Raw genomic sequence first — 14,275 nt, 5'->3', positions numbered from 1 at the left:
AATTAAGAAATTCCTGGAAAATTCAATGGGCCAGGAACGTCTGAATGCACTGGCCATGCTCTCCGTGGAGAGGGAACTAGTCCTCAACATGCGTGATTTCAATGAGAAAGTCATTGACCGCTTTGCTGCACTGAAAGAGAGACAAGCAAAGTTTCAGTACAAGTAATGTAGTCTCTCTCTCTCTCTCTCTGTCCCCCACCCCCCCTTCCAGTGAGGATGGACACTGGGTTACAGCGGCCCTCACACACACCTCCCTCCCCCTTCCAATGAGGATTGGCACTGGGTTACAGCGGCCCTCACAACCCCACACCACCACTCCACCCCTTTCAAGTGTATTTTATATATAGTTCTCTGCAAACCTATGGTGGCATCATGCCTTCAGTGTGTATATTGTATATAGTTCTCTGCAAACCTATGGTGGCATCATGCCTTCAGTGTGTCTTGAACAACCACACATAAAAGGTTGCACATATTATATTGATATTTTATCATTTTTGTCTAAATGCATACTTGGCTGTAGATAGATTTATGAGTGAAGTTACCAACACGGCCAATAGATAGCCGTAACACACTCACCCCTTTTAGAATCACATTCTCTCTCTCTCTCTCTCTGACTCTCACTCTCTCACAAACACATATACAGATAGAGACAGAGAGAGAATGTTAACTTGTGTATAATTCCCAATTATTATTGATGTATTTGCACTTTTAATCTTACTGAATTCTGCAAGGCAAATAAATTAAGTTAAAACTTAGTTCCCCGGCTCCATTTGTCTTTGTAAGGAGATGTTCTATTTTATCTTTATTATTTTGTCAGAATGCACCAGAATGCTTCGATTTTATATGAAAATCACAAAAAATCTTTGGGGGGATGATGCCCCCTTACCCCCCTACAGGGGTTTGGTTTACAAACTTTCAGCCCCCCTAAAATAAAATTCACCAGCCGCTACTGATCTGCGCACACCCCTTCTGAAGCCTCTCCCTCCCTCTCTCTCTTTCTCTCTCCCTCTCGTTTCTTTCTGTTGAGCACAGTAATTGTCTGAGACACGCGCGTTCTGTGGAGCTCGTTCGTTTCAGTTTTTGAGGTCTGCTTAAAAAATATGAAATATTGACGTATATATAACTAGAGGGTGCAGTGTACTGCATGCCACACTCTCCCTCGTCTGAAAAATGCTCCCATTCAAAATGCATTGGTTTACATTTCGTTCTGTGTATCACGAAAACATTGGAGAAACGCTCCCGTTCAGAATGCATTGGTTAACACGAAAAAACAATGACAATCGTGCTCTGGGACACGATTCAATATATTAACGTTTGTGCGCATGAGCATGAAATCGCGTGATACCGGGTTGGTATGCTGTCTGCTGCTGTCCACTCGTCTGTCTAAAGCCTGTCTGTAACATATGGAGGAAGTTTTCCAGAGCGAAATGTCCGTCATTAAGACTTTAACCGAGCGCTGACTCACAACGCTCGGTTAAAGTCTATTGCTGGCAACCCAGCTGTGTGTTTGTGTGTCCATGTGTATGTGTGTCCGTGTACGCATGGACGCGTGTGTATGAGAGGTTAACTGAGGATGTCCTGCTGTGAGCAGACAGCGTCATATATCACTCAGTCTGACATAGAAAACACACACACACACACACACACACAAACTCACACACACACATACACAAACACACTATTAAAAATACACAACCATCCAGAAAAAAACATTGATAAAAACACATATAAATACACGCTTATAAACACACACACACATACACACACACAGACGTCCACTTCCATCCACTTTCTACAACAACACTTTGTCCCCTTTGCTGAGGCCACAGACGAGGGCACGTACCATGCCGTGTTATTAATTACGTCTCTAGGAGACCAAGGTCACAGCTCGGCTCAGCTGGGAGGATGTTCAGAGGTCAGGGCCTTCCGTCCAGCTCCTCTGAAGCTGTCAACAGCAGGGAAGGTGAATCCATCATGGCTCAAAACTCCAATCTCTAATTACATATGGCTCGTCCCTGGAAGCACTACAGGCACCATTGTTTCAATCTGTTCGCTTTACAAGGGTTTATCTGACTTATCTTAACTTTTGTAATGGACGCTAAATCTGCCTTATGTGTGGCGCTTACTATGTTGATCATGGTTGATTCAAAGACCTTAATTTGTTCATGTACACAGTTTCAAGTAAAATGAAAGATTGAATTCATGTTCACAATGAAAATTTTACGTTGATTACTTCTCAAAATGAGAGGAGTTGCCCCACCCTTTTCACTGCTGTCTAATCGTTAGTGCCTGTATTCAGTTTAGCCTGGTGCCAGAAGTATCACGCCAAGAAAACATTCATATACACAAAGGATTTGGATATCTGTGAGACACACCTTGAGTGATCAATAAGAAATGTGAACGATTATGTAATATAATTAGAGATTTCAGATCCCTCCATTTAATTTCTGACCAATCGGTGCATCTTTTTTTATTTTATTTCAAATGTACAAGATCAACCATTAGGAGTTGAATTTGAAACATGGCTCTTCTTCAAGGCAGTGTGCAAAGTCAGATGTCAACACAATCCCATTAACCACGCTAACTTTTATTCTGCATATTCTGCATAAAAGTTCACATTTAGAGGCCCATTGACAAAAATATGAAAAATGTCACATTGAGCACGGGCTTTGAACCAAAGCGAAAAACAGGAAAGGCTGCGAGAGGTTTGTTTTTTGTAAATGGTTTTAATAAGGGATTTCTTTTTTTTGTTGAAATAAGTGTCCCATTCCCCTTTCATCAAGCTGTCCCAGAAAATAGAAAGCTGTTTTCTCCTGTGCCTCTGTTCCCTCTCATCCACAAACAGGGTCTGAAACGTGTTGTCGTATCCATCGGTTGAGCTCTCTCATTCTGACTCCATCCATCCATTATTTAACCCTCCGATCCACTGATTCATCCATCAGCTGGAGAAAAGGTAAACAGCGTGCTGTCTTACTGCGTAGGTTAAGGTCGACTGACAGCTCAATGTGTTTGTGAGTTCAATATTTCTGTCTGAGAGAAAAACAACGGAACAGGATGTGTGAGTGTGGTTGTGTGTGTGTGTGTGTGTGTGTGTGTGTGTGTGTGTGTGTGTGTGAACGTATGTGAGTGAGAGAGGCAGGTCTGTGCATGTGTGTCAGCCTAAAACAGAGGTCATTGTAAAAACATTGGCACAAACAAAACAATTGTGTACTCCAGAGGGGTTTATCATCAAAGTCGCTAACGAAAGCGGCGCTTAGTTGATTAAGCCAGGTTAGAACTAACGCCAACTTCCACTTGAGGCTAAAGCCCTTCCATCAACCCAGTTCATCCACGCCTTGCTCAGGTTAGTTCAAGCCAGGCTTACGTTATCGTGGATTACGCCCGCTCATGAGATATGTAACCAGCCCAGAACCGTGAATGTCGAATCATGGATCAAATGTCCGAAAAGGACAGTGCGGGATCTTTTCCAGCGGCGAACAGAAGCTGCTTGTGGAGGTCTATGAGTAGTACAAGCACATAATAACTCAAAAAGGGAACACCGTAACCATTAATAAGAACAGGAAGGCCGCCTGGCAATAAAATCGCAGATGTTTTGAATGGATAAATAGTATTAAGTGTAACATATTTAAATGTAATATTGACCGTTGATTAACGTGTCGGACTTGCACCCCGTCGCCCGGGGTTCAATCCCCACCTTATTAGCAATTTAGGAAAGTTTACTGGGGAAATCAAAAATCTTTTCATGCCATTTATTTTCCATTTCTTTGAATATTCTAAATTGTATTTTTCTCAACAGAAGTGGTCTTGGCTGCCTGCCGAGAAACTCACCTGAATGGAATTCATGAGGCTGCAATTTCCGATGCAGCAGTGTCTTTGTCATTGTGACAAAGGCTATCAGTAACATTAATACAAACATTAACTATACCATGGGTTTTTGTAAGTTATATTTGGGTTCTAGGGATATTGTAAGACATATTTATTATATAAAAAGTCAATTGTTAGGCCTAATTTCTCTGATATAAAGGAAATTACAAAAATAAGCCAACAGGTTAATGACACGCCCAGGACGTGAACTCGGGTCCCCCGTATTACAGGTCAGATGCTAGACGACACACCCAACTGCTGGTTCACAATTTTGATAGAATACATAAATTTGTCTAAAAATGTGTTTAGAAAATATCCACTATAACAATAGATAGCAATTAATTTAATTATTTTGTTTGCATAATTTAATCTTAGACCCTTGGTGAAAATATAGGCTGTTTGTACTTCATATATATGTACATTTATGACAAAATCGTGAGGACTAGGCTTGGCGGAACCATGTGATGGTACACTTGTTTCCGACAGATAGGACTTCTCTGAAACACCACTCAAGTAAGCCTGACAGTTAGCCTGGTACCAACCAGGTTAGTTTGGTCAGATAAATTGCCATGGTTACTTAGCGGAGATTCCCTTAAGTCACGTTGATGGAACGCAACTCCAGCTTAAAGTAGCGAGGCTAAGCTAAATAAGCCCGGCTTTGCCTTTAGCTTGGTTGATGGAATGTAAGTGTTTTATGTGTGCTTGTGGTTGTGTGTTCATGTATTCTTGTGACTCAATCTCATTTGAGTGTCCATACGTGTCAATGTGTGTGTACATCAATATGGTTGGTTTAATGCCTGTGTGTGTGTGTGTGTGTGTGTGTGTGTGTGTGTGTGTGTGTGTGTCCATGTGTGTGGGAGGGTATGTTTGTGTGGGTGCATTTAGTGTGTGTATGTGTGTGTGTGTGTGTGTGTGTGTGTGTGTTCTTGCGTGTTAAATTGTTTGTTTGCGTGACTGTGTATGTCCGCGCAAGAGCCTGTGTAAGTGCATTTGTGTGTGCACGCACAAATGCATGTGTGTGTGTGGCACGAGGTCACGACATAGCTGACAGGTTGTACACTGTGGCAAGGACACACATACAGGAACCCAGCAGCTGGAGTCAGGGGAGGGATAGATGGATGGAGAGATGGAGGGATGGAGAAATGGAGGGATTGATGAAGGACAGGGAGAGCAAGGGAATGACCTAGCCCATTGAGAGACTTTGAAAGACATGTTTGTCTCTTGGGCTCAGCAATATCTGGGAAAAAGAACTGGAAACGTTTTGAAATTAAGCATCTTGATATGATTTTGGTTGCTGAATTCTGCACTAAGCAGGGTGGTTAAGCTCGGGAGGTAGAGCAGAGTGACCTGTAACCAGAAGGTTGCTGGTTCGATCCACGGCTCCTGCTAGCTGAGTGTTGATTTGTCCCTGAGCAAGACGCCTCACCCTGACTGTTCTTGGTGAGCTGGCTGTCAACTTGCATGGTTGACATCAATGTGTGTTTTGACTGTTGTAAGTCGCTTTGGATGAAAGCGTCTGCTAAATTTAATTGTAAATAAGAATGGGTGATTTAGTTCTCATATTTTCCTTGTGTAGACAATTAATTGGAAGGGAATTTACACAACAGTGTTATGCTGTTGTTAATGATTAGTTGGTCAACCCCTTCCCCAACATGCTCGATTTGCCACTGTATGTGTGTATGTTTGTGTGTGTGTGTGTGTGTGTGTGTGTGTTTATGTTGTGTATGTCATTTTTGATTTGTTGTCCCAAAAGAGGATGTTTTCACTTTCTGGAAGACTTTCCACCTCCATACCTCCTGCTGCAGCGTTAGCTGACAAGCGGCTGTTTTTCAGCCAGCCATAGCTGAGACAGAGCCAGACTCACGTCCAGGCCATTCTTAGTCCTTAATACATGAAGGGCAATCAATCCTGTGTATCACCGCCAATAAGAGCAAAGTTCAACTGTTTTGCGGACAGTAACGTGAGTTGTTTGTGTGTATGTGAGTGTTCTGAGGCTCTCCCCTAGGCTGCATCTGTCTTTTGTATCCCCTTTGCAATTATATAGAGAGAGAGAGCAGTTGGAGAGGAAGGGAGAGAAAGAGAGCCGTTTTCTTAAGACTGGTAAACTTCCCTGAGTCGCGATAGACAAAGTAATGGAAGGGCCAACATTGGACTATTGAATTAAAACATGAAACAAGCAGCGCTGAACACCTGCAGAGGCCTCGGGCAGCAGCACTCGTCTTAACAGGCCAATCACAATGTACCCTGCCCTAAGTCTCACAATTCTAAATGATCCCAATGGATTCAAATAGCTGTTCAGAAGTGATTCCCGCTAGCTCTACAACAAGCAGGTAAATAACTGCTCCGATGTGGGAGAAATGCACAGACTGTTTAAAATATAGGTAACCCTGTCTTATCATAGACTGTATATAATTGGCCGACATGTTCAACTAACCTCAGATATGTTTCCATTGGTGAAACTATCACAGAATTCTTCTTACAGAAACAAAATACCTCCTCAACAAGTTCTCCGTGAGATTAAGACCGTGTCTACGATGAGTGTTTTGGGGTGGTTCTGGCATCCCTCATACTGATTCTTGAACTCCACATTGATTCTTTAAGGGAAATCCCTCTTCTCTGCAGAGAAACGCTGACCGCAATCCTTCCTCCAGTGCAGGATCATCTTCTTATTCAGAGTGAGCAAGAGAGGAGGCGCTGTTCAAAGACGATTTGTTGTCACGGTGTTGGTGAGCGTGAGAGAGGATCACTGTGTTGGTGAGAGAGTCAGAAAGAATCATGCACTGGTGAGAAAGGGAGAGCAAATCAAGGTGTTGGTGGGAAAGTGAAAGAGATTCAATGTGTTTTTGAGAGAGTGAGAGAAAATCACTGTGTTTCTGAGAGAGTGAGAGAATCACTCAGTTGCTGAGAGAATGAGAGAGAATCATTGTGTTGGTGAGAGCGTGAGATTGAATAAAAGTGTTGGTGAGAGAGAATCACTGTGTTGGTGAGAGAGTGAGAGATAATCAATGTGTTGGTGAGAGAGCGAGAGGGAATCACTGTGTTGGTGAGAGAGTGAGAAAGAATCAATATGTTTGTGAGAGAGTGAAAGAGAATCGATGTGTTGGTAAAAGAGTGACAGAGAATCAATGTGTTGTTGAGTGAGAGAGCAAGAGCTTATCAAAAAAATAAATCCAATATGAAATAGTAAAGACAATGTTGAAATGTTGTATGGGTAACATTTCTTTGAATTAAAAAGGCTAAAATGGGTTGCCAAATATACTTTGGTGGCTGCTAATACACCTGGCAAACACTGTTGTCTGTGTAAGAGAGACAACCTGTATGTCTGTTACTCTTAATTGCTGCCATTTCTGCCAACGGAAAACATCAATGTGTCCACGATGATGAGGTAAAAGCATCAACCGTACAACAGGTGTAATACACTGCAAGCGGTAATAGTTATGTCTGGTTTAAATACAGCTGCTATAAGCATGTTCTTTGCCCACAATAACACAGCAACTGAGCATGCTGCTATGGCTCATGGTGTTTTGGAATCAGGTTTACAGTCCTTCATCTTAATTAGGTTAAACCGTCTCAATTTCTCAGGTGACGGACCCCTACCTTATCCCTCTATGGACTGTAACAGGCCTTCCTTTTACAGTCCCCTAATTACTAGGTATTTACACGGTAAATGTATGGTAAATCATAGTGTATTACTGGGCAATTACCACTGGTAATAAGAAGGTAAATACAGAGGAATTACAGCTGAAGTACTAATTAAAACCTCCACTATTACCCATCAACTCAACTAAGTACTGTGTAGTTGTAAATGTTTTAGGTTGGTAATAACTCAGATATTATTGTGTACTTCCTAGGAAATTAGACAACCAATTCTTAGAGACACCTATTAATTCAAGTTACAATTGTAGTTATCCAGGGTTTAGGTTGGTAACAGCCCAAGTTTAATGATATACTATCTAGAATTTAGCATGGTACTTTCCAATGAATTACTTTTTCTTACATAGTTATTATTCATAGCTACACCCATTTAGAAAGGGTTTATTCGATTAACCTAAGAAACTATGGAATTACTTACCTGGTAACAACCTCCGCAGGAACCATTTTCCTCTAGTGTTATGGTACAACTTTGTACGAAGCCGTTTGTTTCCATGGTGTTTCCACGTTATTACCATATAATTTGAAATAGATGCAATCCATTGTCCATGCAGTAAACTGGAACTTGTACCATGTACTTTCTGCAACGTTACTAAGTAAAACATAACAATTTAACCAATAGGTAAGATGAAACTACTGTAAAAGGAAGCCTCGTTTGTTTCCATGGTATTACCAGGTTCTTACCATATAATTTGTAAAAGATTATTCCCTTATCCATGCAATCAACAAAACTTGTACCATGTATGTTTTGCAACGTTACTAAGTAAAACATGACAATTTACCCAGTAAGTAAGCTGAAACTGTACTGTAAAAGAAAGCCTTGTTTGTTTCCATGGTATTACCAGGTTCTTACCATATAATTTGCAATAGATACATTTCATTGTCCATGCAGTAAACTGGAACTTGTACCATGTACGTTCTGAAACGTTACTAAGTAAAACATGACAATTTACCCAGTAAGTAAGCCAAAACTGTACTGTAAAAAGAAGCCTTGTTTTTTTTACATGGTATTACAAGGTTCTTACCATATAATTTGTAATAGATTATTCCCTTTTCCATTCAATCAACACAAACTCGTACCATGTATGTTCTGCAATGTTACTAAGTAAAACATGACAATTTACCCAGTAAGTAAGCTGAAACTGTGCTGTAAAAGGAAACTTGTTTGTTTCCATGGTATTACCATGTTATTACCATATAATTTGTAATAGATACATTCCATTGTCCATGCTGCAAACTGGAACTTGTACCATGTACGTTCTGCAACGTTACTAAGTAAAACATGACAATTTACCCATTAAGTAAGATGAAACTGTACTGTAAAAGAAAGCCTTGCTTTTTTTACATGGTATTACCAGGTTCTTACCATATAATTTGTAATAGATTATTCCCTTTTCCATTCAATCAACACAAACTTGTACCATGTATGTTCTGCAATGTTACTAAGTAAAACATGACAATTTACCCAGTAAGTAAGCTGAAACTGTGCTGTAAAAGTAAACTTGTTTGTTTCCATGGTATTACCAGGTTCTTACCATATAATTTGTAATACATTATTCCCTTTTCCATTCAATCAACACAAACTTGTACCATGTACGTTCTGCAACGTTACTAAGTAAAACATGACAATTTACCCATTAAGTAAGATGAAACTGTACTGTAAAAGAAAGCCTTGCTTTTTTTCCATGGTATTACCAGGTTCTTACCATATAATTTGTAATACATTATTCCCTTTTCCAAAGGGAATTTTTTTGCTGTAAAAGGAAACTTGTTTGTTCCAGTTTACAGCATGGACAATGGAATGTATATGTTACAAATTATATGGTAATAACTTGTAATATATACATTCCATTGTCCATGCTGTAAACTGGAACTTGTACCATGTACGTTCTGCAACATTACTAAGTAAAACATGACAATTTACCCAGTAAGTAAGCCAAAACTGTACTTTAAAAGGAAGCCTTGTTTTTTTCCAAGGTTACTGTTAAGGAACAGAACGCGGAGACCCAAGTGCTGGACACAGGGAGGCGGAGACAGGGTGAGGGCAACGGGATTTATTGACACAAGCAAGGCGGGTAGTCAGGCAGGCGGGGGGTCTGGTGCCGTGCGGGCGATTGGATAGGCAAGGGCTCGACGATGGATGGGTAGTCAGGCAGGCGGGGGTCAGGTACCGGGCCGGCGATCGGGTAGGCAAGGGCTCAGCGATGGACGGGTAGTCAGGCAGGCGAAGGTCCGATAACGGGTAGGCAGGCAGGCAGAAGGAGAAATAGAGAGGGGGAGAGGGGATTACCAAGGGAGCAAGGAATCGGGGCAAGACTGGAACAGAGCTGGTAGGCCGATACTAACTTGTAGCAGTAAACGACAAATATATAAAATGTATATATAATGTATGTTTTAATATTTAATTAATTCAATATTAAACCAATGCATTTAAATCGGGTGACTCTTTTCGACTTCAGAAGGGGGGGCAGGCTGCACAGTGCACGCTCTAGTTATGGATTGGTCAAAATAGCAACCAATTTTTGCAGCAGACCCCCTCAAAAACTGAAACTAACCACGTCCCTTAAACCCAGTCTCTGTAACTACGTTGGTCCACCGCGGAAAACGCATTACAATAACGGCTCTAATCATGACATGCCCTATTGTTTTCAATGGGGCTGCGTCCAGGTCACTTGACTGTCATGGTTGCTATGGTGGTATCGACCGCCCCCTCTGCCCCTTACATGGCTCTAAAAACCACGCGGCAACAGAGCTGCCGTCAATTGTGTTGTTTTTGTCGTAATCTAGGGTCCGCTGGTTTGGAAATAGACAGATATTCCAAGGTCTAAAGGCACCTTGGATGTTTTTATTTCCTGCAGTTTAGACTTCGTCTATAACATATTTTTGAAAGCAAAACACCAAGCTCATTGATTTAACAAGGCAGGGTTATTTGAAACAGTTAATTAAGTATGTGTGAGAGGTCATTCCTCCTCCTGAGTTTGCGGGAACTCAGTAGGATATTTATGTCTAGTGTACACCCCTACTGTCCACAAGCACCACCCCCCCTCCTCCCCATATGGATATGGAGAATTGTTGCCACGTCTCAGTGGTGGTGGTGTCATATATATGAAAGAGGGCATTCAAATATGCTACAATGATCAATTAGGAGGCCGAAGCCCTAAAGGAAGTGATACAATTGGTGACAGAGTTGAGGACATTTACAAGTAAGCTATAGACCTGGGATCTCTTTTATATTAAAGGGGGTCTCAAAGGACGCATACGCATCAACTTGTGGCTCCAGCCCTACAGGAAATGACTCAGCAAGTGCTCCATCTCGTTGCACCTCACCCGGCGGCTCGCTTGCAAGATTTTGGCCTGAAGTTCTTCCCAGACCTACACCCTAGCCATCCAACATGCATATCTGAGAATCAGGCCTCTCTTTAATAATGACAAAAAGTTATGAGAGAAATGCACATTAACTTTTTGTTATCTCATAAGCGGCGTGGTGCCGTCTCCTTTTGACCCCAGACTTCCAAAACTTGGCCACAGGCCCGCTGTGTCTACACACCTTAAGCCACAAATGTACACCTCCATCCCACAAAAAATGGGGACTAGAAACTAACCTCTGTCTTATGTACAGAGATGCCAGCTAGAGATGCCAAAATGTTTAAGCACATTTCCCGGGGTCCCGAGAACGACATATCCAAGATTTGGAGTTCTAGCCCTTAGAGAAAAAAAGTTTTCCCAAATGGACTGTTATTTGGAGAAAGCCCCTCAGAAGGGTTGCCTGCAAGACCTAGTGATTCAGAATGTGGTGGAAAATCAGTTTTTGAGATAGGAAGGTCCTACCGCCCTGAAATATGAATACCTTATTCTAGGGCCTAACTGGGACCCCCACACCGAAACTTGTCCCTGGCCTCCTAATTGATCATTATAGTATAATTGAATGCCCTCTTTCATATATATGATACCAACACCACTGGGACGGGGCAACAATCCTCCATATCCATATCGGGGGGGGGGGGGGGGGGTTGCTTGTGGACAGTAGGGGTGTACACTAGACATAAATAGGAAGCACACTCGGGAGGAGGAATGACCTCTCACACATATTCAATTAATTGTTTCAAATAACCCTGCCTCGTTAAATGAATGAGCTTGGTGTTTTGCTTTCAAGAATAGGTTATAGGCTGTGTCACTTTAAAAACTGTCCATGCGCGTCTCTCAGAGTGACCTAACAAACCACCAGACAGCGATTTAAAAAAAAAGATTCAAGTTCATTAAAAAAGTAACTTATTAGTTACAAGTCGAAACTGCGGCAAATAACATATTCCAAGGTGCCATTTGAAGGAAACCTTGGAATATCTGTCTATTTCCTAACCAGCGGACCCTAGGTCGCGTGATGTTGACGCAGGCCCATTGAAAAGAAAAGGCCAAAAAAACGTAGGCATGTCACATGTTTAAAGCCGTTATTGTATTTAATAAATTAAATATTAAAATATATATTATGTATATATATAGAAATATACAATTATTTCGTTATAATATTATAAGTAGACCATAGCTTTTATTCAATTATCGTTATGCCATTGACCAGCCTGAATGAAATTCAGATTGACGGTATGGCACTATATCCCTATTCTCGAACACCCATCTTGAATTTAATAGACCAATCTCGTTGCTTCGAGGATGTCTGGTGGTCTCCGTATATAATAAATAAATAAATATCCTAAAAACTATCCAATAGCAAAGATGCTCACAGTGACTTTTAGAGCCGTAGTTGGGTTAATACAGGAGTAAATGGGCTGCTGGAGCACCCGCTCTGAACGTCAAACATTGCCGGGGATGGCATAACATTGTAGTGAATAGAAGCCTCTCTCTCTCTCTCTCTCTCTCTCTCTCTCTCTCTCTCTCTCTCTCTCTCTCTCTCTCTCTCTCTCTCTCTCTCTCTCTCTCTCTCTCTCTCTCTCTCTCTCTCTCTCTCTCTCTCTCTCTCTCTCTCTCTAACTCTCTTTCTCTCTCTCGTTTCGTTTTGTGGAGCACGTTAATTGTCTGAGAAGCACGTTCGTTTCAGTTTTTGAGGAGGTCTGCTTAAAAAATCTGAAATATTGACATAAATATAACTAGAGGGTGCACTGTACTGTCTGCGCACACTCTCTTTCTTGTTTAAAAAACGCTCCCATTCAAAATGCATTGATTTACATTTCGTTCTGTGTAGCACGGAAACATCGGAGAAACGCTCCCATTCAGAATGCATTGGTTTATATTTTTAAGCACGAAAGCACGAAATCGCGTGATACCGGGTTGTGAAGAACGTACATGGTACAAGTTCCAGTTTACTGCATGGTCAATGGAATGTTTTTATTACAAATTATATAGTAAGAACCTGGTGATACCATTGAAACAAACAAGGCTTCCTTTTACCGCACAGTTTCAGCTTACTTACTGGGTAAATTGTCATGTTTTACTTAGTAACGTTGCAGAACGTACATGGTACAAGTTCCAGTTTACTGCATGGACAATGGCATGTATCTATTACAAATTATATGGTGAGAACCTGGTAATACCATGGAAACAAACGAGGCGTCCTTTTACAGTACAGTTTCAGCTTACTTACTGGGTAAATTGTCATGTTTTACTTATTAACGTTGCAGAACGTACATGGTACAAGTTCCAGTTTACTGCATGGACAATGGAATGTATCTATTACAAATGATATGGTAATAACGTGGTAACACCATGGAAACAAACAGTTTCGTACCCAGTATTTAAGAAGATGTACCATGACACTAGAGGAAAACTGTTCCTGCAGAGGTTGTTACCAGGTAAGTAATTCCATAGTTTCTAAGGTAAATCGAATAAACCCTTTCTAAATGGATGTAGCTATGAATAATAACTGTGTAATAAAAAGTAATTTATTGGAAAGTACTATGCTAATTTCTAGATAGTACATCATTAAACTTGGGCTGTTACCAACATAAAACTTGGATAACTACAACTGTAACTTGAATTAATAGGTGTTTCTAAGAATTAGTTGCCTAATTTCCTAGGAAGTACACAATAATATCTGAGTTATTACCAACCTAAAACAGTTACAACTACACGGTACTAAGTTGAGTTGATGGGTAATAGTGGAGGTTTTACTTAGTTCTTCAGCTGTAATTCCTCTGTATACACCTTCTTATCACCAGTGGTAATTACCCAGTAATACACTATGATTTACCATATATTTACAGGGTAATTCCTCTGTATTTACCTTCGTATTACCAGCGGTAATTACCCAGTAATAAACTATGGTTTACCATATATTTACCGGGTAAATACCTAGTAATTAGGGGACTGTAAAAGGAGGGGTTACCTGATTATGATTTAACCAACTGCTACAAAAAGGGCACATCTACAGATTACAGCCCCCTAAGACTCCTTAAGAATCTCTTGAAGTATTTTGTAGATATAAGTGTAAAGGTATGGTACTTTAAAGTTAAATCAAGCCAAACAACATTTCCACAAATGAATCAACATGCTGAATGACGACTGGTTTATTGTCAATCAGTCTAACACATGTGATCCCGTGTCAAGCTCACTCTAAATGCTCCACAAAACGAAAGTCCACTCAAGAGGTAATAAGAAATTGATAGGGCTGTGCAGTATTTGTCATTATTTTCTTAATACAGCATGATAAGTCATATATTATTTTGTATTATTATTTAATACAGAAGAAGTCTGTTCTCATGGGCTACTGAAAAAAAAAATCTATGTTTTAACCTTCAAGCAGGTTGGTAAA

Source organism: Pollachius pollachius (assembly GCF_949987615.1).
Source record: "Pollachius pollachius genome assembly, chromosome: 2".
NCBI classification, from domain to species: Eukaryota; Metazoa; Chordata; class Actinopteri; order Gadiformes; family Gadidae; genus Pollachius; species Pollachius pollachius.
This window is presented reverse-complemented; position numbering follows the sequence as displayed.